Source organism: Sorex fumeus, unplaced genomic scaffold, assembly GCF_029834395.1.
Source record: "Sorex fumeus unplaced genomic scaffold, SorFum_2.1 ptg000083l, whole genome shotgun sequence".
NCBI lineage: Eukaryota > Metazoa > Chordata > Mammalia > Eulipotyphla > Soricidae > Sorex > Sorex fumeus.
In genome coordinates, this window is record NW_026606140.1 from 13879686 (window position 1) to 13901842 (window position 22157).

Below are 22157 nucleotides of genomic sequence, written 5' to 3' on the forward strand. Positions count from 1 at the left end.
GCAAAAGAGGCAATAGGTGACAATCATGTTTGGTCTATAGTCTACTTTCAGCATGCTTCTCCCATCCTGGGAGGATCCTCCCAACACCCTTTATTTGGTGTTCCCTTCTCTATCATGAGCTCCCTTTTCCCCTAGCCTGTGTGGCTGGCCTCCAAGTCATGGAGTAAAATTCCTGGTACTAATCTCGGCCATTCTTGGGTGTTAGTCTCCTATTTTGTTACTTTATGTTCCCCAGATGAATGCAATTTTTCTGTGTCTATCCCTTTCTTTCTGAGTCATTTTGCTTAACATGATACTTTCCATGTAGTACCACTTGTATGTAAATTTCATGACTTGTCTTTTCTAACAGCTACATAGTACTCCATTGTGTAAATGTACCAAAGTTTCTTTAACCAGTCATCTGTTCTCGGGCACTCAGGTTTTTTCCAGATTCTGGCTATTGTAAAGAGTGCTGCAATGAACAAACAAGTGCAGATGTCACTTCGACTATACTTTTTTGCCTCTCTGGGATATATTCCCAGGAGTAAATAACACACCTTTGACTGAAAAGACCATACAGTGGGAAGGGAGCTTGCCTTGCAAACTCGGGCCAACTAGAGCTTGATCCCTGGCACTGCAGTGAACCCCCCCTCCCAGGAGTGATCCCCGAGCAAAGCTAGGAGTAAGCCCTGAGCATCGCCAGATATGGCCCCCAAACAAAACAAAACAAAAGTAAATTTGAACAAGTAACACTCCTTGTTTTATTTAGAACAAACTCAGGGGGTCCGGTCTGGGAGTACCCTGTTGAAGAGGTGTAGACCTGTACTGCTGAAACCTACAGTGCTATAAATTACTGGTAACTAACAAAATAAAATGAAATAAAAAATCACTTTAGAGTAAACTGAGAAACAGTTTGGTCTTTTCTTTCCATTGCTATTCAATTCTTATTCAATTCTTACTTTTGATTCAATTCTTATTCAGGATCTTATATCTTGTTAAGTGCCTGGATTCAAATAGATACTTTGTAAATGTCAGTTGAATGAATGAGCAAGGAGACAGATGAATAAAAAGAAGACAATTGAGCGTGGCACTCTCCTTAGAGCTGTCTTGATACCTTAACTAGAGCTAGGACCAGCCTTCTCATCTTCCTTCCCCCTGCTGTAAGGCTGAAATGCAGACTTGAGGGCTGGTGCAGAAGCAGTTATTTTGGGCCACAAAGCAGGAACCTGTGAAAGTAAGATTACAGAGAAGTGCAATTGTACAAAGTACTAAGAGCTCAGTAGTCTGTAAAATTGATTTGGCTAAACTACCTGTATATAATGTATCCAAACCTAACTCTTAAATAACCAGCGTGGTGTCATATACTTGGGACATTTTCTCAATATCATTTACCTGCTATAGAAAGTTACTACGTGTAGAACACCTTAAAGATAAGACACTTGGAATGTGGCCACAGGAAACATGGCATGTGGTTTGCTGTCAAACAAAAATTGTGTTCAGTTACAAAGACCATAGCTTGAAATTTGAAACAAGTTTTATGAAACAGGAATTATTGATACTCTCCCCTTTGGAGAGTGAAAAAAAATAGAGAGGGTTTCAAGGAACAAAAATATGACATACGCCTCACCTCTAGAATTAATAGTTAAGTGTGCTAAATTCAGCATACATGTGAAGCACCTGGCACGTATTTCTGTGTGACCCAGCCCCGTGGCCTGTGGTCAGTTTCCTCCATTCTAAGCCCCTGCCCCTTTAGTGAGGGCAGGTTTGCCAGGGAGCAAAAAGCAGGTCAGACAGGATTGATCATATAATGTTAAAGCGTTTGGATGCTCTCTGAAAGTCACAACGAGACATAAAGAGGCCTTAACATTTACTGTGTACATTTTGTGAAGCTCTCCCGTGAGCTCTGGACCAGAAAGGAGTGTGGCAGAGGTCGGAGGAAGGTCAGATAGCCAGGAAAGAAAACAGAGCAGGGATCCAGGAGACTACACCTGATCTCAGCCAAAGGACTGAGAGGGAGGAGGAGGAGGAGGAGGAGGAGGAGGTGGAGGAGGAGGAAGAGGAGGAGGAGGAGGAGGAGGAGGAGGAGGAGGAGGAGGGAAAAGAAGAGGAGGGGGGAGAGGGAGAGAGGAAGGAAAAGGAGATGGAGGAGGAGGAGAGAAAGGAGGAGGAGGAGGAGGAGAAGGAGGAGGAGGAGGAGGAGGAGAAGGTGACGACGGAGGAGAAAGAAGGGGAGGAGGAGGAAGAGGGGGAGGGGGGCTGGATTTATTTATTTATATATATTTAATTGGGGCTGGAGTGCTAACACAGCGGGTAAAGCATTTGCCTTGCACGTGGCTGACATGGCTGACCCGGGTTCGATTCCTCCATCCTTCTCGGAGAGCCAGCAAACTACCGAAAGTATCTTGCCCGCATGGCAAAGCCTGGAACTACCTATGATGCATTCAATAGGCCAAAAACAGTAACAACAAGTCTCACAATTTGTTGTGGTACTGGTGTGTACTGGTGTGTACTGGTGCCCGCTCGAGCAAATGGGTGAACAACGGGAGGACAGTGCTACAGTGCTATATATTTAATTGACTCACCATAAGATCACAGTTACAAAGCTGTTCATGATTGGGTTTCAGTCATACAATGTTCCAATGCCCCAACACCCGTCCATTCACCAGTGCACATTTCCCAGCACCAATGTCCCCAGTTTCCCTCCTGCCCCCCTCCCTCCCCAGCCACCTCTATGGCAGGCAGGTACTTTCTCTGCTCTCTCTCTCTCTCTCTCTCTCTCTCTCTCTCTCTCTCTCTCTCTCACACACACACACACACACACACACACCCCACTCACCCTCTCTCTTTCCTTTTGCGCATGATGTTTGCACCTGAGGTACTGAAAGGTTACTATCATGTTTGCCACTGTACCTACTTTCAGCATGCAATTCTTGTCCAGAATGAATATTTCCAACTCTCTTTGGCAAAGTGAAGACCTGGATGTAGATGCTGGAGGCGGAGGAGGATTGAGAGAGGCAGAGAAGGTGCCATGCAGGGACCGGGAGTAGAGAGGCAGGAACGAAGCTGACAGGGAGCAGGCCTGGGTGATGACCCAGTCCCTGTGACAGGGATCCTAGACCAGGGTCAGGGTCTTTGGTTATGGGCTGAGCAGATGCTGAGTGTTGGATGTTCACATCCACCATACTTGGGAAAGTGTGTGTGAGAAGAGCGGAATGCTGACCACATAGGCCAAGAGACCTGGAGAATGGTGTGCCCTGAAATTATCAAATATATCAGATAGCAAGGCTGAGTAACAAGTTTTTTTTTGGGGGGGGGGGCTACACGCACAAGGTTTACAGGGGTACTGATCAACCCAGCTTTGTTCTTTCAAAGATCCGTAGCTGGGGACATAGTACAGCTGGTCATGCCTTGCCTGTGGCAGACCTGGGTTCAATCCCAGGCACCCCAGATGGTCCCCTGAGCACCACCATGAATGATTCCTGGAATGTAGAGCCGGGAGGAACCCTGAGAGTGGCCAATGTGGCTCAAAACCAAACCAACCAAAAACTCCATCATGCAAGGCCAAATGGTCTGAGGGGTTTTCAAGAAGATAAAAGGTGAGGCTGCATTGAAGCATTATGTTGTGGCCTATATATAGTTAAAATGTAACATTAAAACATGTCATCCAAATTGACAGCCACATACTTTATTAGGACTAAGCAAAAATGTTGATGCTAAGAAGAGAGTCAAGATTCTCTGTGTAATAGCTGGGGTCAGCAAGCATTTGTTTCTGAAAGGGCCCAGATGTAGGGGCACAGTTTAGACTCTCCAGCCATCTGACTACCTAGCCACTGTGATGTAGAAGCAGTACTAGCCTCGGTTATTTGGTCTTATAATTGGTTTTGGCTCGGATGGGGGCACACCCAGTGATGTTAGGGGGAACTCCTGGCTCTATGCTCAGGGATCACTCCAGAGGACCACATGGAGTGTTGGGGATCAAACCTGGGTGCTAGGGAAGTACCCTACCCACTGTACTATCAGTTTGACCCCAAACTTTGGCTCTTTGTAGCGAATTTGACTCTTTTTAGTGAATTACACTGTTTCCTAAATTCTCCCTGGCTCACTTTTGCCCCCATTACTAAACACTAGTCTTGTGGCTTCCAAGAAGCATGACAACGTGCATTTTTTTAAATAAGATAGAGAGGGAGGGAGTTGAGGGGGCAGAAGGAAGAATATCTCTTGGGTCTCTATGACACCGGCCCTGCTGTTTGGGGCTTAACTCCCAAGTTCCCATTTCTTTTCCCTGATCCTGCTTGGTACTGACAGGATAACTTACATCCAGAATGTTCTCCTGGGTGGCAAGACATCCCCCCCACTTTCTCTCATAGGTAAGAACTTTCAGGCCAGCAAGACTCAGTGCTGGCCACGCCAGCCATGACCCCTGACCACCTGCACCCAGCTCCACCCACACCAGCAATGACTGATGCGGACCAAGACACCGGAAGTCAGGGACCGGGCTGGCATTCTCCACTGGTTCATTGTGGAGATTCTCACCCCGACACTGTGCCGTGGCCCCTTTATGTTCCTTCTACTTTATCGATGCTGAAATGATGCCTCTGCGTGGTCGAGAGACATGTCTGGCCAAGAAAAAATTACAATGAGGCTATTGGGTATTTGAATGCCAGCCATGCCACTCTCTCAGTTGCTGCGGGCATGGGTTCAGCTGGGTTCATTCAAGGTGGCCCCCTCCCCAGCCGTCTCCCCCCTCCTTCCAGGGACCACTTTCCCTCTTACTGACAGTAGAGCCCGGGGTCTCTCCACCTATTCTTCTAGGGTGGCCATAAAATGGCTTTTACGAGGCCTTTTCCCTTTGAAGTGAGAATGTTTGCGCACTTTATTTTACAGCAAGGGAAAAAACAAGTACTTCGGCAGATAAATAACTCCATGCTCGGAGAAAGGGCATGACGCATGTGGGCTCACAGTCTCCACTTCCAGAGTCTTCTTCTGCACAAGGCCATTGTGTGCCCACTTTCAAGTGACTGTCCACTCCTCCCCCCAACTTCCACTCCTTTTACTCACAAAGAAACCGGCAAGTTGTTTTCCTTTTCTTTCTTTCTTTTAAAGAGTCTCCCCCTCTGGGTTAATATTTCCTTCCTCTTCCTAGATTTTCTTGGGGAGTCGGAGGAAATTCTTCTCAAGGCTCTGGTCATTGTGCAGAAGCAATTAATTGTACGCGGTGACTGTGCAGAAGATTTGGGATGAGACAGAATTTGGGAATATCTCGTGTTGCCACTGTGAGTCACTCCCTGTTTGTCCTCAGGGAGTGACAGCATCTCTAGAACTCCGTTTTCTTCTCTATCAAGGGGGTCAAATAATAGCGACCTCTAGAATTTTTAAGGGGAAATATGTCCTTCTGAAATCTGAATTTAATGTACACTAGTCATGATCTCTGGGTTAAGCAAAGAAATGCTGGATTAGTATTGGTCTCAATGGTCTGCACTCAGATTTAGAAATGTTAACCTATGTGTACCATATCCTTATGTATACTATAACCCTATGTGTACCATACCCCTTTCATCTTTATATACATCATCAGGTCATTCATCTATTCACCATCCATCCAACCATCCCTCCTCCCATCCAACCATCCTTCCATCCATCCACCCATCCTTCCATCCACTTACACATTCTTCCATTCCTCCAAGCATCCATCTACCCATCTATCTAACTACTGGTCCAATCATTCTCTATCCACCCGCCCTTCTGTCCATCTACTACTTATCTTGACATCTGTGTATCTGTCTAAGCTCCTACGTGTTTTGAACATTCCATTTATTGGAACCATCATAATTACACGGCCAGTTACCACTGTTTTAATATTTGCCACATTTTGCACATACATTCCTAGATCCTTAATGGTGCTTAGCTCAATTGGTATCCTCAAAAAAAAAGTTGAATAACTGTGTGGTCTAATAGCGCTTCTCACACAGGGCTTATGGAAAGGGCTTTTCCCACTGGAAGTAAAGAGTCTTTACAAAATGTATCCACTTGGGAGTAGCAATTCTAGTCTTTCTTGTACCCCAAGGGGGAAAAATAACTCCCATGCGTCAGTGACTTAGCTCCAAATATGTTCAACAGCATGGTCTGAACAAAACTAGAAAGCAACTGAGAATTCCACCCATTGCGTAGGATTAAATAAACCAAAGGGCTTCACGTGTCAGCTTTAATACATCACTATAGCAGCCCTCTAATGAGCAGGAACATCCCAGAAGACTGAAAAACACACAGTTGGGGAGATGCCTTAGAAAACAAGACAACAGAAATAAAAAGTCTTGAAGAGCTGTATTTATTCATAACCTGAGCTGGAGTGATAGCACAGCGGGTAGGGTGTTTGCCTTGCACGCAGCTGACCCGGGTTCGATTCTTCCATTCCTTTCAGAGAGCCCAGCAAGCTACCAAGAGTATCCCGCCCTCAGAGCAGAGCCTGGCAAGCTTCCCGTGGTGTATTCGATATGCCAAAGACAGTAACAACAAGTCTCACAATGGAGACGTTACTGGTGCCTGCTTGAGCAAATTGATGAACAACGAAAGGACAGTGCTACAGTGCTTCATCACAACCTACAATTAGGTGCTTTGGGTTTTTTTCTTTAAGTTTATAAACAGAAAATTGAAATAATAGTATTGCTAACTAAATACCTGTACCTGTCCTCCCCTTGTTCATCGATTTGCTCGAGCGGGCCCAGTAAAGTCTCCATTTTGAGACTTGCTATTACTGTGTTTGGCATATTGAATACTCTGGGTAGCTTGCTGGGCTCACTGAGAGGGGTGGAGGAATCGAACCCGGCTCAGCCGGGATGGCTGTGTGCAAGGCAAACGCCCTACCGCTGTGCTATCGCTCTCTGCATGTACTGGCTTCCCAACTCACCGATGAACCTAACATTTGCCGTTTCTTCTTACTTGTACCTCAGGACCAACACTTCCCAACCAGGGCTATATGGTTCTCCTATGAGTTTTTTTTTTAAAAAAAACTATATTTATTTATTTATCTTTTGCTTTTTGGGTCACACCTGGCGATGCACGGGGTTTACTCCTGGCTCTGCACTCAGGAGTTACTCCTGGCGGTGCTCAGGGGACCATATGGGATGCTGGGAATCGAACCCGGGTCGGCCACTTGCAAGGCAAATGCCCTCCCCGCTGTGCTATCTCTCCAGCCCCTCTCCTATGAGTTTTATTGGACCATTTTTAGTGGATTATTCACAACAAGCAATACACAATTAGTTATTTGGGCTTTGTTTTGAGGGGATGGTTTGGGATTTAGTGGGGAAACATTCTACATATGGTGATGGGAAGGTGCGATTGGTGGTGGGATTGGTGTTCAAATATTAAATGCAATGAATTATTGTGAAAAACTTTATAAAGATCGAGTAAAATAAATTTTTTTAAAAACAAGGGGCCATGGGGAGAAAAAGGCTAAGAAATACTGCCCTCCAGGTAAAATAATTAGTGGAGGAAGTACATGTACTTCATTCAGACAAATCATCTCTAGGGCCCGGAGGAGTGAAGAAATTAAACCATTCCTACTTATCTGGCCACTGACAAGTTGCATGGGAGCCTCCCATTAATATCACCCCAAAGTCACTTTTGACTTCACCTGGGGTCTCTAGGAGAATGAAGAGTAGATAAGGTCATGCCCACCCTTTCAACCATTCTGAGTGTCTAACAGTCCCTCCTTTAAAAAAAAAAAACTCTGAGTAGAGGTGGAGAGGAGGTAGAGCTGGAATCAGTCAAGTGTTTTCAGCCAAAGGTCACAGCGTATCTTATATTACGTAGATTGTACGGTGTAAACCAGAACTACTCGGCTTTGCTGTTTTAGTAGAAACAGCTGTGCATGGGCCCGAGCGATCATAGACCAGGCATGTGGTTACAGCGGTCCCAAGCCTGATTCAGATCTCTGGCACCACATACAGTCCCCTGAGCATGGCTAGGAGTCACTCCGAAGCACAGGGACAGGAATAGCCTTGGTGCACCTTTGGGGTGTGTCCCCTCTGTCCCCCCAAACCAGCCCTAGACAAAATAAAAGTGAATTGGTGTGATTGAATCCAGTCAAACTTTATCTCTGGACATTGAAAATGTGAATGTCATATGATTTTTTTTCTACATCACAAAATATCCTGAGTGTTTTTGAGTGGATCAAACTCTCCCAGTGTTCTGAGCTGTGAACCCATGAAAACAAGTGGTGGGTCAGATGCAGTCCACGGGCCAGTGGGCAGTGACCTCTGTCTGAGGAATCAAAAGGAGATTTAGAACCATGGGGACGTTGTATTATTTTTAATGATGTGGAAATATTGATTTTCCCCTTAAAATAAATAAGGCTATGCTTTTTATAACACAGAGCGCCAGATGCCGTGAAAATGTGTATTTTTCTGATGTACACTATGTAATTTTAAAACTGCCTAAGATGTTGTGTCAGATCCATTGATAACTGTAATGTATAAAACATATGAAACTAATTCCAGGAAATACCTTATATTTATGTCCTTGGGCCTGAATTTCTGAGCTCTCTGTGTTTGGAGATGGAATTTGGTTTGTTCGAGGAGTAGCAGGTTATATATCTTGATGGCTACATTAGCTCAAAAGTCCACTTCCTCTCTAGAGCAGGTAAACCAGCCAGGCTGCTGGAGTTGGCAGCAATTACATTTGCTTATCGCTATGAAGCGGAATTTCATTTGAAGCCAGTTACGACTGTCTAAAATGTGCTTCCAGGAAATAATTCTGAGCGTTTTATTTATTAAAAAGAGCTCGATGTTTGTTCAAAGGCATCGATGTAATTTACAAAGTTCGATATTAGCTATTTTATGAGGTAAGAGAAAAAACAGCTCCCCCCACCCCACCCCCCTGAGACCCCTGTTGCTTAATTGTGCTGGGCTACCCCTCATGTCGGGAGAAGGTGGCACTTAGTAGTACTTGGGGCTCCTGCCACGAATCGGTGTGATTATTAAAGAAACAAGCGAACCACGCCTTGGTCTTTCCCCCCCGCTGCGAATTCTTCTAGTTTGTGCCTTTATTATTTTGTTTTCCTAAAATGTCTTCCAATGAACACAAAGGAAGGTGCTTTCGGGAAACCCTTTATAACACTCACAAATAAAAAGAAGAAATTCGGAGAGTTGGAAACATGGACCCCTGGACAGTCGTTGGCTCTCTAACACAGTCTGCAGGTAACCCACCCATACCCCCCAATTTTCATTCTTCAGCTGTATTCCTAAGGCACCAACTCAAGGTGTTCAAGTCTTTCCTCCTGGGGGTCTCCCTTGGCTGCGGGAGAGGCAGGCTAGTGTTGTGTGTGGGTGTGTGTATTTGTGTGTGTGTGTTCTTCACTTTTATTCTCTGCCTCTAAAGCAGTGACTCTGGCAGCCACTGGCCACTCATTCTGGCCCAACCTCTGGGAGAGGAGACCTGGGTTTGCTCTAAATCCCTTCCACCCACTGATTTCTTCCCTTCATCCACCTATCTCCATGGCCGCACTGGTTGGCATCCTGAGCCACTCTCGTTCCAACCCCAGGTTGCTCAGAGCATCTTAGTCCGAGTCCCTACAGAGCTGCAAGGGCTAGACACATCACTTCAAACAAACAAACAAAACCTAAAGCATTTATTTTTCGTGATAATAATTTCCGACTTGATTTTATCAATTAAACTTGCCAAGACTGAGCCACTTGTTACTCAACGGAGTTTGGCTAGTGCGCGTCAGCGCCCGGCCTTTGTTCTGTTATTCAATCAACTCTCAGTCACGGTTCTGGGGACTGCAGCTGAAATACCAACTCATTGCGGATAAAGCGGATTCTTTGGTCTTGCTACTGCCCTTCAAGTGCTTGCAGTGTAGAGCGAGAAGCAATGAGTAACTCATCAGGCAAATAAAGCCAGCGTCATTCGTTGCAACAGTGCCAGCGTGAAAGAGAAGGATGATTCTCTAAGACGAGGGAACTGGGAAGGCGTACGATGGCTAGGAGGTCCTGGAAGGCTTCCTGGAGGTGGCGACATTATCTGGATGCCTGAAGAATGGTATGGGGCCAACAATTGAAGGGTGGCTGGCAAAGCATTGCAGGCAGAAGGAACCTCAGCCTCCCTTCACACCAGAGGCCCTTCGTGGTCTAACCGAGGCTAGCTAGGTGCTGGGACCTCAGGAGAAGGACATGACACAGTTCACCCAGCATGTCAAGGTGACATCTCTGCGGCTGTTTGGGAGACTTTGGGGCTGGAACAAGAGCTCCTCGGAGGGTGCGCGCTGCCCAGAGGAGAGAACTGCGGCCCTGTCCTTGGGAATGTAGGAGGCTGAGTCCCCTCCCCCAGCTGCTCTCTGGGGCACTGTCCCCAAGGCACCAGGGGGTGAAGTTTAGTACCGGTGCGTCTTCCCCGGGGCGAAACAGCAGCTCTGCACAGCATGCTCTGTCTGCGTGGGGTCCTGTGAGAGCTGGGACGGGGGAGGTGGGCAGAGCACGGATGTACTCGAAGCTGCTCCTGTGGAAGTAACGTGAGCAGCCGCCCTGCTGGACTCTGACAGCGCTGTCCACCGACCCTCGCCCTGGCTGCATCCTCACAGCCCGGGTGACTCTGGCAGCCACTGTCCACCGACCCCTGTCAGGGCGTTTGGGGTGCAGGGGGTGTGTCAGGACCTGCTAATCACTGAAGCAGCAACAGCTCCAGACCAGCTGTCACGGCCTGAGTCAGACCAGGTGAGGGGCAGAAGGACCCTGCTCCCTGGGCGTGCTCCCTGTGGATGCTCCCTAGGGATGCTCCCTGGGGTACTCCTCGTGAGTTCTCCTTGAGGTGCTTCCTGTGGGTGCCCTCTGAGGTGCTCCCTGAGGTGCTCCCTGGGAATGCCCCCTGTGGGTGCTTCCTGTGGGTGCTCCCTGGGATGCTTCCTGCGGGTGATCCCTGGGAACACTCCCTGGGTGTGCTCCCTGGGATGCTCCCTGTGGTGCTCCCTGGTGGTGGTCCCTGAAATGCTCCCGGTGACTGCTCTCTGAGGTGCTTCCTGGGAATGCTCCCTGTGGGTGCTCTCTGAGGTGCTCCCTGGGAATGCTCCCTGTGGGTGCTCCCTGGGATGCTTCCTGCGGTTGATCCCTGGGCATGCTCCCTGGGTATGCTCCCTGGTGGTGCTACTTGGGATGCTCCCTGTGGATGCCCCCGTGGGTGCTCCCTGAGGTGCTCCCTGGGGATGCTCCAGCTCCCAGCTGGTGTTCCAGCTTCCTCTGAACCCAACAGAGAAGGGGGCACTGGATAGAAGCGAGCGTCCCAAGTTAGGGCCTTTCATCGGGGAAGGTGGGCTGGCAGAGGGGCAGCCACTCAGCCCCTCAAGTTCACAGACCCCTGCACCCCACCAGGGAGGCTGGGAAATGGGGTCCAGCTGGACGCAGGGAGAAAAGGCCCTGGCCAGGGCAAGAAACTGGTCTGGGCCGGCTCTCCCCGGCTCTGCCGCATTTCCTTTAGACTGGCCACATTCTGGGACAAAATGAGGAGAAAACGCATACAGCACCGGCTAGGACCAGAGCCAGAGCCTGGTGCCACTCTCAGCGGGTTCGAGGATCACTGCATGGGAGAGGGAGGGCAGTTAGGGTTGGGGTCACACCCAGCGGTGCTCAGGGCTCATTCCTGGCAGGCTCTGGGGACCATACGGGGTGCCAGGGATTAAGTCCAGGTCAGCCACGTGCAAGGCAAGTGCCCTCCCTGCTGTGCTGTCCCTCCGGCCCCCTGGTGTCACTGCATATTACAGAGAAGTTGGAGCACTTGGCTCAAGCCACAGAGCTCATCCGTGATGGGGCCATTTTTTCCCAAGCTGCCCGCCTGCATATGGTCCCTGCTTCCCCCCAGAACCCCCCTCCTCCCGGCAGATACCCCCAACCCCCCCCCCCCACCCAGAGGAGGAAAGGGAGGTGCCCGAAACATAAGTTTGATTTTCTCACTCAGGGAATCCCCAGCAGCCCCTGGATTGGAACCCAGCGTCAGGGGCCCAGAGGTCACGGCCCAGGACAGGCCTGGCCTTGTCTGGGTCGTCGCTTAGAGGAGGGACGTCACCAGGCTGTCCAGCGCGATAAGGATCTCGGAAGCCACTGGGGCGCAGAAGCCTCTTCCCACCCCCACCCCCGCCCCTTCCCCTTCCTAATGAGGCTGGAGACGCCAGTAGGACTGGGCGGCCAATGGACAATTAGCGGGGAAGCCTGTCCCACTCGGGCTGGCCGCGGCAGGGCCTAAGTGTCTGCTTATTAAATCACAGCTCCGCCTGGAGCCAGCCTGCACGGCCCCCTCCCCCCGGGACGCCGCACACAGCCCTCCACCGGGCGGCCCCCCGGGAGGCAGCGCAAGGAGTAGGGGGGTGCAGGGGGGAAACGCAGGCAGAGAAAGACAGGAAGACATTCGGGCCCAGCACAAAAGCCGGCCGGGCGTCAGCAGCAGCAGGGTGGGGGGAGGAGGGGGGAGGGGTGGGGGAGCACATTCTTCCACTGGACAACAAAGGCCATGTGGAGAGTCTGGCCAGGCCCCTCTCTCGAGGCTCTGAGCCTCAGTTTCCCCTTCTGAACAGTGGGGCCAGAGCCTGACGTGGCACCTGCAGAGGGCTAAGCACGGCTGGGGTGCAGTGAGGGTCCCACAGATGCTGCTATGCAGATTCAGGGACCCCACACCCGCCCTGCAGGTCGTGGAGAGAGCCGGGGAATCTGCATTTCCAGGTACAGGCAAGAGTCCTGCCACCATTAGTGTCCAGCACCGTCCTCCTCTCTGCAGGGCGACAGGAGCCCCTGTCCCCATGTTTGCCACCCCCCTGCCCCGTCCCAAGGGGCTGAGCTTGGTGCCAATAAAACTTTATTTAGAGGGGCTGGAGAAATAGCACAGTAGGTAGGGCATTTGCCTTGCATGCGGCCGTCCCGGGTTCAATTCCCAGCATCCCATAGGGTCCCTGAGCACCACCAGGAGTAATTCCTGAGTGCATGAGCCAGAAGTCACCCCTGTGCATCAATGGGTGTGACCCAAAAAGCAAAAAAAAAAAACCAACTTTATTTAGAAACACCGAATCGGGCCGAGTGATAGGACTGGGCTTAAGCAGCTTGCCTTGCACGCAGCTGACCCCAGTTCAATCCCTGAACAGGGCCTGTGGTCCCTCAAGCTCCCCCAGGACTTAGTCCCAAGAGCACAGAGTCAGGAGTAAGGCCTGAGCACCACTAGGTATGGTCCACAAAGCAAAATCACAAATAGATACATAAAAAGAAAAATATAACAACACTGGATCACCCATTCTTTTGCTTGGGGCATGGCCAACAATGTGTTTTTTTTTTTTTAAGTTTGTTTATCAATCATTTCTAGGATAGAAGGTCATTCTGAGCTCCTGGGTCACAGAGTAGCCAGAAGATAGTTCTGGCCCAAGGGCAGCTTGAGGAAACACCAGCCGCCTGGGTCAGGGGCGCAGGGGCTAAGGCGTTGACCTGGCACGCAGCCAGCCCTTGAGCCCCAAACAATGCCACAGTGGTCCGGGAAAACCAGGGCACCACATCCTGGACCCTCACATGGGAACTGTCCAGTTGAATGTGACGACTGGAAGTGTTCCCAAGGTTTTCTGAGCACTGTTTGGCAGCGCCCCTCTCCCCCAAAAGATATCTGACCATTACGTTTCAAACAAAGTAAAATACCCCAATACCAGAAGACATTCTCTCTTATCATGCTTTTTATGTACAGTCCAAGCTCCAAAGAATATCGTGCATGTGTCTGAGTATTAGTACAGCAGGCAAGACAACCTGGGTTTGATCCCCGGCATCCCATATGGTTCCCGGGCACGGCCAGGAGTAATTCCTGAGTGCAGAGCCAGGAGTCACCCCTGAGCATCGATCGCCAGGCGTGGCCCCCAAACAAAACAAATCCAAAGAACATCCAAGAGCATATGACATTCAATAAACAACCAGCAACACATTCTGACTTTTCTCATTCTTCTGTGGGTGTGGCTGTGTGATGCTCACAGCCCATCTCAGTCTAAACTAGAACATTCCGGACAGACAACTTCCGTGGGAGCCAGTGAGCAGCTCCACCCCAGAGTGGGACCAGTGCAGTCTGCTGGCCACTAGGTGGGGTCGTGGCTTCCCCATACGCCCACGTTACAGAGGTGAGAAACTGAGGCACAGAGGGGCAGGTGATTTGAGGTCACGTTGCAAGTGAGGTCAAAGAGGAGCTGGTTGTGCCTTCCTAGAGGGGTCAGCCCTGGGGTGGAGTCAGGGGAGCATAGCCAGTGGGTCGGTTGGGTGAGGCGTGTCCCAGTGTTCTGGGTTTATGAAGGACCACAGATTTTTTTTTTAATTTTTATTAGTGAAACACCATGAGGTACAGTTGTAGACTTACAAGCTTTTGTGCTTGGGTTTCAGTTATACAATGATCGAACAACCATCCCTCCACCAGTGCCCATTCGCCACCACCAATGATCCCAGTATCCCTCCCACTCCCCATCCCCCCCATCCCACCCTGCCTCTGTGGCAGGGAATTCCCTTTTGTTCTCTCTCTCCTTTTGGGTGCTGTGGTTTGCAACAGAGGCATTGGGATGTGTACAGCAGGAAGAAATCACACTCTTAAATGTATACGCACCTAATGAGGGAACAGCTAAATATTTAGAACAACCGCCGACGGATTTTAAGGAGGACATTGCTAGCAACACAATAGTAGCTGGAGACTTCAATATCACCTTATCACCTCTGGATAGATCAACAAGAACAAAACTCAACAGGGAAACATTGGCTTTGAAAGAAGAAATAGGAGAGAGAGAGAGAGAGAGAGAGAGAGAGAGAGAGAGAGAGAGGGCTTATAGACCTATACAGGGCTTTACACCCCCAAGAGAAAGAGTACACATTCTTCTCCAGTGCACAAGGACCACATATCTTTGAAAAAAAAAAACTTAGTGGTGGGGGTGGGTGGGGGGAAGGGTGAGCCACGTCTGGTGATGTTCAGGCAGTACCCCTTGTGGTGCCAGGGGAGCACGGAATGCTGAGGTCCAAACAGGGGATCAGCCACATGCCCGGCCAGTACCTGACCCTCTGCTCTGTCCCTCCAGCTGACTGAGCATGTCAAGGACCTGGAGACTGGCTAAGTGTCGGAGGGCAGCTGTGAGCCTGGTGGGGCGCAGGCCTGCACCGAGCTCTGGGGCCTGCTCCCGAGAGCTGAGCGAGCAGGTATCAGATGCTTTTGCAGAAGGGTAAACTGAGGCCTGCAGGCACGCTGTCTCCAGGGCACTGGGCAGAGCCAGGTTCCCTGGCTTCAATCCACCCCCTGCAGGGAGCAGCTCCCAACTATGCAGGCCTCGGGGACGGAGGCTGGGGGGCCCGGCTCTGCCATATGAACGGGTGTGTCTTGTCTCGGGGCCTCAGTTTACCCATCTGTAAAGTGTGCAGACCAGTCCTTTGCTCCTGGAGGTTTTAGAGGACTGGAAATACACCGGGACGCATGGCATGGTTTGCGAATACGAGCAAGAGACCCCAGCCTTGAACGCCGTTTCTGCCCCCGATTCCCTGGGTGGCTTTGGGAGGGCGAAGCGAGCTCTGTGGGCTGGCTTTGCAAAGTCTGGTGGCAGGGAAACTGCAGCAGTGGGTGTGTGGGGGCGCCTGGGAAGACACATCTGGACTCCATTTCCCAGTAGCCCTTGCAGCGAGAAGGGGCTGTCACGTGCTCAATTCTGGCCAATAGCAGGCGGGCTGGACTCCCAGAAAACTCCTAGCCAGTCCTCCACACCCTTTCTTCCCTGACCTGTCAAGCCAAGACCCAAATCTAGGAAGTCTCCTGTCCTGGACTTTAGCTTTCCAAAGTGAGCGTCCCTGAAGCAAATGCTTACACAGCTCCTGAGAGTTTCCTGGAGCTGGGGGCTTGGGGACCCATCCAGCCCCTCTGAATGAGGTATGCTAGACAAGGTTTTAAGGAGCCCTCTGAAGGAAGGTGGTGTGGGGGGGGGGGGGCGACCCACCGGCCTCAGGACCTCAAGGGCTTGCCTGGCCAGCGTAAGGACGTGAGCTCAGGGGCTGGAGTGATAGCACGGCGGGTAGGGCGTTTGCCTTGCACATGGCCCGACCCTGGTTCGATCCCCAGCATCCCATATGGTCCCCCGAGCACGGCCCGGAGTAGTTCCTGAGTGCATGAACCAGGAGTGACCCCTCAGCATCGCCAGGTGTGAGCCAAAAAGCAAAAAAAAAAAAAAAAAAAAGGACGTGAGCGCAGAGCCCCAGGCTGCCCACCAAGGGCCAGCGTGAGGAAGTCATGAGCTTCCATGCAGGGTGTGATCTGACCCCCCACCCCCTACCCCTGCCCTGGCAGATGTCAGTGACTCCTGGGAGAAGGTCCCCCCTGAAGTCCAGAACAGCCCTGCTGACCACAGCTAAGCCACAGACCGTGGGGGTGCTTGCAGTACAGCAGACCCACCCTCACTCATCCGGATTTTACAGTAACTGCATGGTGGGCTGTGGGGGAACCCTCCGAGCCCTTTCTCCACATACAAGCTTGGCATCGGGGTGTGGCAGCGTTGAGAGGCTCCAGGGTCGAGATGGAGCAAGGAGCCGCCTCCCCCCCCCCCCCCCCGGGGGACAGCGAGTGGCACCTGGACTTGGCCAGCAGAAGGCCCCCATCCCACTGGGAACGAACCTGTGTTCAGTGAACGGTGGAAGCCGCTGCCCAGGGTGACCTTCGCAGGCATGCTGGCCGGAAGCCGGAGACAGGCTTCAATTAGCCGACAGCCCTGACCCCATCAGGCGGGAGGAAGTGCTGGCGCTTTCCGGCTCTCAGACCCACCTGCCCGCAGTGCTGGCGGGCTCTGCAGCTGCAAGTGGGAGCACCTGAAGGGGCCTGGCCTGACAGAGCCCCGCTTATTCCAGAGATCTGCAAAGGGTTAGTGGGTGGGGGGCCAGGGCAGCAGGCGGAAGTGTTGGGAGCAAATCACACAGGGGTTGTGACCTCTCGGCCCAGCCCCGGGGCTTGGCCTGCCACGTGGGCGCCAGGCCAGGCCTGGTTTGGGGGGACTTTAGGGCAGGAATTTGCTCTTGCAGTTAGGAAGCCTGCACTGGCCTGGAGGTAGGTCCTGGCTGGGCTAAAGCTTGAAGCTGTGTTTGTGCAGGGGGCGGAGCTCAATGAAGTCTGTCGATCACAATCATGCTTAAGACCCTCCACCGCGAGCTGGGATGGTCCCAGTGTTACCGCAAATGTGGATTTCCCTGCGTTGGTGGGCTCTTCAGAATCGAATGATAGATTTGCCTGCAGGACTCAGAAGGTTAAGAAGGTGGAGTTGACTGTACAGCTTAACCTTCTGGGCCCCATATCTGAGCCTCCCGTCCACCCACATATGACAGCACTTGTCCTGTCTCTCGCCACCCCGTCCTGTCGATGACTTCCCTGACCTGACCCTTGCCCCGTGCTCACCTCCAGCACACCATGGCCTGCTCCATCCAGTGTGTGCTTCCCTAGTCTGAAATCTTGTTGCTGGGTCTCTCTGAGACTGTACCCCAGCCGCCTCCGTCATCCCATCCTGGCTTTCCTGGAGTCTCTGGCCTGTCGTCTGTCTGAGAACAGGGAAGTGTGTGAAAAGAGAGAGTGAGAGAAGGGGCCTGGGCCAAGGGAGAAGGTAGGGGCCGGCTGGGGGCTTCCTGGTTTCTGCGGCCATGTCCCACCCCCAGCCACTCATTACCTATTTTGATTGGCTACCTTCTTAACGGGTGAGATTTGAACCGACCAATTGAATTAACGTGTTCACCTGGCAGTTCCACTCTTCCACCACCAGCAAGTCTTGCCCTTCCTGATGAGCTCCAGGGGACACACTAGGACTCTTCACTGGTACCTTGGACAATGCCACGCACTCCATGGGCGTCAGAGAGATCTCGCCCCCGTTTCACAGGTGAACAGGACACAGGGACTGTCACCCCTGCCCAGGAGAGCTGAGGAGGCTGAGAACAAGATAAGGAGTTCCACCCATGGAGTTTGGTTCCTTGTCTTGTGTGTGTGTGTGTGTGTGTGTGTGTGTTTGTGTCTGTTTGTGTGTGCATGTGTGTGTATGCGTATGTGTGTGTGTCTGTCTGTGTGTGTGTGTGTGTGTGTGTGTGTGTGTGTATAACTGATGAAATGGACATAACATAACGTTTCCCACTTGCTGTCTCTCATGAGCACAGGGCATGTTTGTGCATGTTTGTCCCCATGGCCAAGGCACCAGGTATGTTCATGCAGCTGAACACATTTGCCACACCCACCCCTAGGACTTGCTGAACTCCCCAACGGAGCAGGAAACTGCCCCCAGCAAACAGTAGGTGGGGGGTGGCAAGAGGGAATCTGGAGACACTGGTGGTGGGAAATGCACACGGGTGGAGGCGTGGGTGCGGGGAAACTGTATGACTGAAACTCAACCCTGAATGGCTTTACCACTGCGCATCTCATGGCAGTTCAATAAGAATAAATAAATATTAAAATATAAAAAACCCTCCCCTTGCCCCTCTCCCCCCCATCTGGTGGCCACCCGGCACCCTCCTTGCTGGGAGGCTGAGCCTCGAGGTGGTCCAGAGCTTGGTCCTGCGAGACCGGGGTCCTTCAGGATGGCCTCCGGGGGTGCCCCTGTGCCAGCCGCTCTTGGGGCTCCCTTCCCGGACTGATCAGGGATCTCGCGTTCTGTATCACCTTCCGCAGGCCCCGCACATTCCAAGGACACAGCCACTTTCCTTCTTGTTCCCTGCAGAGCCATCACGAGGCTTGTTGCTCCTAAAGGCGGCACAGCGCCCCCTTGCAGCCCTCACTCCTGGGTCATGCAGTAACTTGTGCTCAGGGCGTTTGAAGAGGCAGCCTGCTCTTTCCTCTGCAGCCACAGCTCAGTCTTTCCCACCAGCAGAGCCCCAGGAGGGTCCTTCCTCAGTCACTGCCTCTCCTGCAAGCTCGCCTCTAGCCCAGGACTTTGGGAGCAGCAAAAACACAAAACACAACCAAGCCCCTGAGACTCTTGGATCTCAGGGCTGGCCAGTCCAGGTGGGTCGGTTACTTTAGCGTTGTTATTCCATCACACAGAGGGAGATGGTGAAGCAGAGAAAAGAGGCGTGAGGGTGGAGGGGTCTCTTTCATCCTACCCTCAGGGGGAATAGTGTCCCTGTCCCTGGAAGTTTCTAGAAGTTGCTCGTGTTCCTTGGCTCACACCCCTCCACCCCCCCCCCCCCCAACCCATCCTTAATGCTGGCTGCTTGTCGTCTTCATGCTCTGATTCTGCTTCTGTCATTTCTCCGGGCACCTGCAGGGTGAGTTAATCCCCTCCTCACCCCCCTCCTGCAGGTCGTAGCCAGGCCACGTCCCCAGGGAAGCACCCAGCCAGTGACTGTGCAGAGTGAGAGAAGGTGGGTCCCACCTAGGGGATAGGACTCCACAGCAGGCGGGTCACTGGGTGTTCTGACGCTCCATCCCCTTGTTTTCTAAGTCGTCCCCACCTCTCCTCCTTGGCTCTGTGGCGATGGACCTGCTCTCTCCCTGCCTCCTCGGGCTCCTTCCCTACTCTCCTTCCCACAAACGCTTCCTCCAGGTGCCTTTTTGCAGCATTGATCCCTCTGGTTGGCTTCTTGGAGGATTTGGGTCCACTAAGAGAGATTTATGAACAGCCGTCGACTGCCAGGGAGAGGCTTGCCCAAGCTCAGTGGGGGGTTGGGAGTAAAGGCTCGAGAATCTGGGCCGAGTCTTGCTGCCCTGCCTCCCAGCCTGGGGGAGGACCGAGAGGTGAGGGGACAGTGGAGGGGCTCCAGGGAGCCAGCTGTGGGACAGCGTTGGGGAAACACATTCCTGCCAGGGGAAAGGCCAGTGCAAAGTCTGCAAACGCTTGTTCTGTTTGGAAGCTCGGGAGGCGATGTGAGTGGGGTAGAACAGCTGGGCCGCAGGGAAACCTTAGGAATTGCCCTGGATACTGCAGGAGGGAACTCCACGAGTGCAGCTGTCCGCTGGAACCACGCTGGCACAGGTGCATGATGGGATGTCACTGGGCACAGGTGAATGATGGGACGTCACTGGGCCAGGTGCATGATGGGATGTCAGTAGGTACAGGTGCATGAAGGGACGTCACTGGGCACAGGTGCATGATAGGATGTCACTGGGCCAGGTGCATGAAGGGACGTCACTGGGCACAGGTGCATGATGGGATGTCACTGGGCCAGGTGCATGATGTGGGATGTCAGTAAGCACAGGTGCATGATGGGACATCACTGGGCCAGGTGCATGAAGGGACATCACTGGGCACAGGTGCATGATGGGATGTCACTGGGCCAGGTGCATGAAGGGACGTCACTGTGCACAGGTGCATGATGGGACATCAGTAGGCACAGGTGCATGAAGGAACGTCACTGGGCACAGGAGCATGATGGGACGTTACTGGGCACAGGTGCATGATGGGAAGTTACTGGGCCAGGTACATGATGGAATGTCACCAGGCACAGGGGCATGATGGGACATCATTAGGCACAGGTGGATAATGGACCGTCACTGGGCCAGATGCATGATGGGATGTCACCAGGCAGAGGTGCAGGATGAGATGTCACTAGGCACAGGTGCATGTTGGAACCGTGCCAGGCATAGGTGCATGATTGAACTTCGTCCTGCACAGGTGCATGATGGAATTAGGGGGCCTTCTGCCCCACTGCTTGTCTGTTAATGCCAAAGCCTCCCCGAGCCCTGCTCTTCCTGAAACTCTGGTTAGTGGGACAGAAAGAGTCTCTTTTCAAAAGTAGCTCAATTTGACAGGGTAGTGAAAAAAGTTTTACCATGCAGAAGGCAGGGAGAGAGAACATAAAAGTCCTCCTTGGCGAGTCTTTAAAAAGCTCTAAAGAGCAAAGATTAAAAAAGAAAAGTTTCTGTATTTGTCATTGGGTGCCTGGCTTTAAACCCTGGAATTGTTCCATACTTGCTGTGTGACCTTAGGCCAATCACTGCACCTCTCTGAGCCCTCGTTCTTCCTCCTCAAACTGGAGCAATGCCTTCCTTGGCAAGGTTCTGCTCTAGGAAAGTAACTGGGCAGCAGAAGGACACACACATACACAGGCATCCCCAGTGATTAATATGCATCTCTACCATGAATATGTACCTCCACCGGGTGCAAGGTGGAATATCACCGGGCACAGGTGCATGATGGAACCATTTTTCGACCAATGTATTTATGTAGAAAAATAAAAAGAGCATTGTCCTTCCCAGAAGGTGTCGCTTGAAGTGAGGCTAACAAACACATGTGTGACCAAGAATCTTGTGTGTGTGTTTAATAATCCTGAATGTGTAACACTGTAGCACTGTCTTCCCGTTGTTCATCGATTTGCTCAAGCGGGCCCAGTAACGTCTCCATCGTGAGACTTGTTGTTACTGAGTTTTTTTGGCATATCGAATACGTCACGGGGAGCTTGCCAGGCTCTGCCGTGCGGGCGAGATTTTCTCGGTAGCTTGCCGGACTCTCTGAGAGGGGCGGAGGAATCGAACCCGGCTAGGCTGGGCTGGCTGTGCGCAAGGCAAACGCCCTACCGCTGTGCTATCGCTCCAGCCCCTAACTAGTAATCCCGTGTGTGTATCTGACAAGCCTGTATGTGTGTGTATTTGACCAATAATCCCACATGTGTGTGTCTGACTAATAATCTTGTGTGTGTGTATTGAATCTTGTGTGTGTGTGTGTGTGTGTGTGTGTGTGTTTGACTGATAATTCAGCATGAAGTAGGACCCTGCCCTGACCCCACTGCTTCCCTCCCGCCCAGGTCCTTGGCCCTGTCCAGCCCATCTCACGGTTTTTGCCCTCCGTCCAGCCTTTTACAAGTTGCAGACTTCTCTGTCCCCATCAGGCCCGGCCGGTCCTCCGCAAGGACTCAAGCCGATGAATATTTCATGGCCCCTGATTGGCAGCTGCCAAGGAGCTGTTGTGGGTCTGGCGCCCGCAGGCCGTGGCGGGGGGCGGGCAGAGAGGGGGCCTGGCCATTGATCAGGGGCTGCTGGGGCCTGATGACGGCTCCGCTCCAGCTCCCTGGCCAGAGGCAGCGAGTAATGGGCTTTAAGAGGCCCGAGGGCCAGTGGCAAGGCAGCCCCCCGAGCCCCCTGGGTCCTGGAGAGGCTCCACCGTGCCTCCAAAGACCCATTTCCCAGTCTCCAGCTGGGCCCCGCTGTCCTGCTGTACCTCCGGCTGTCCCAGGGAACTGGACGCTGCCGCCTGCGAGGCG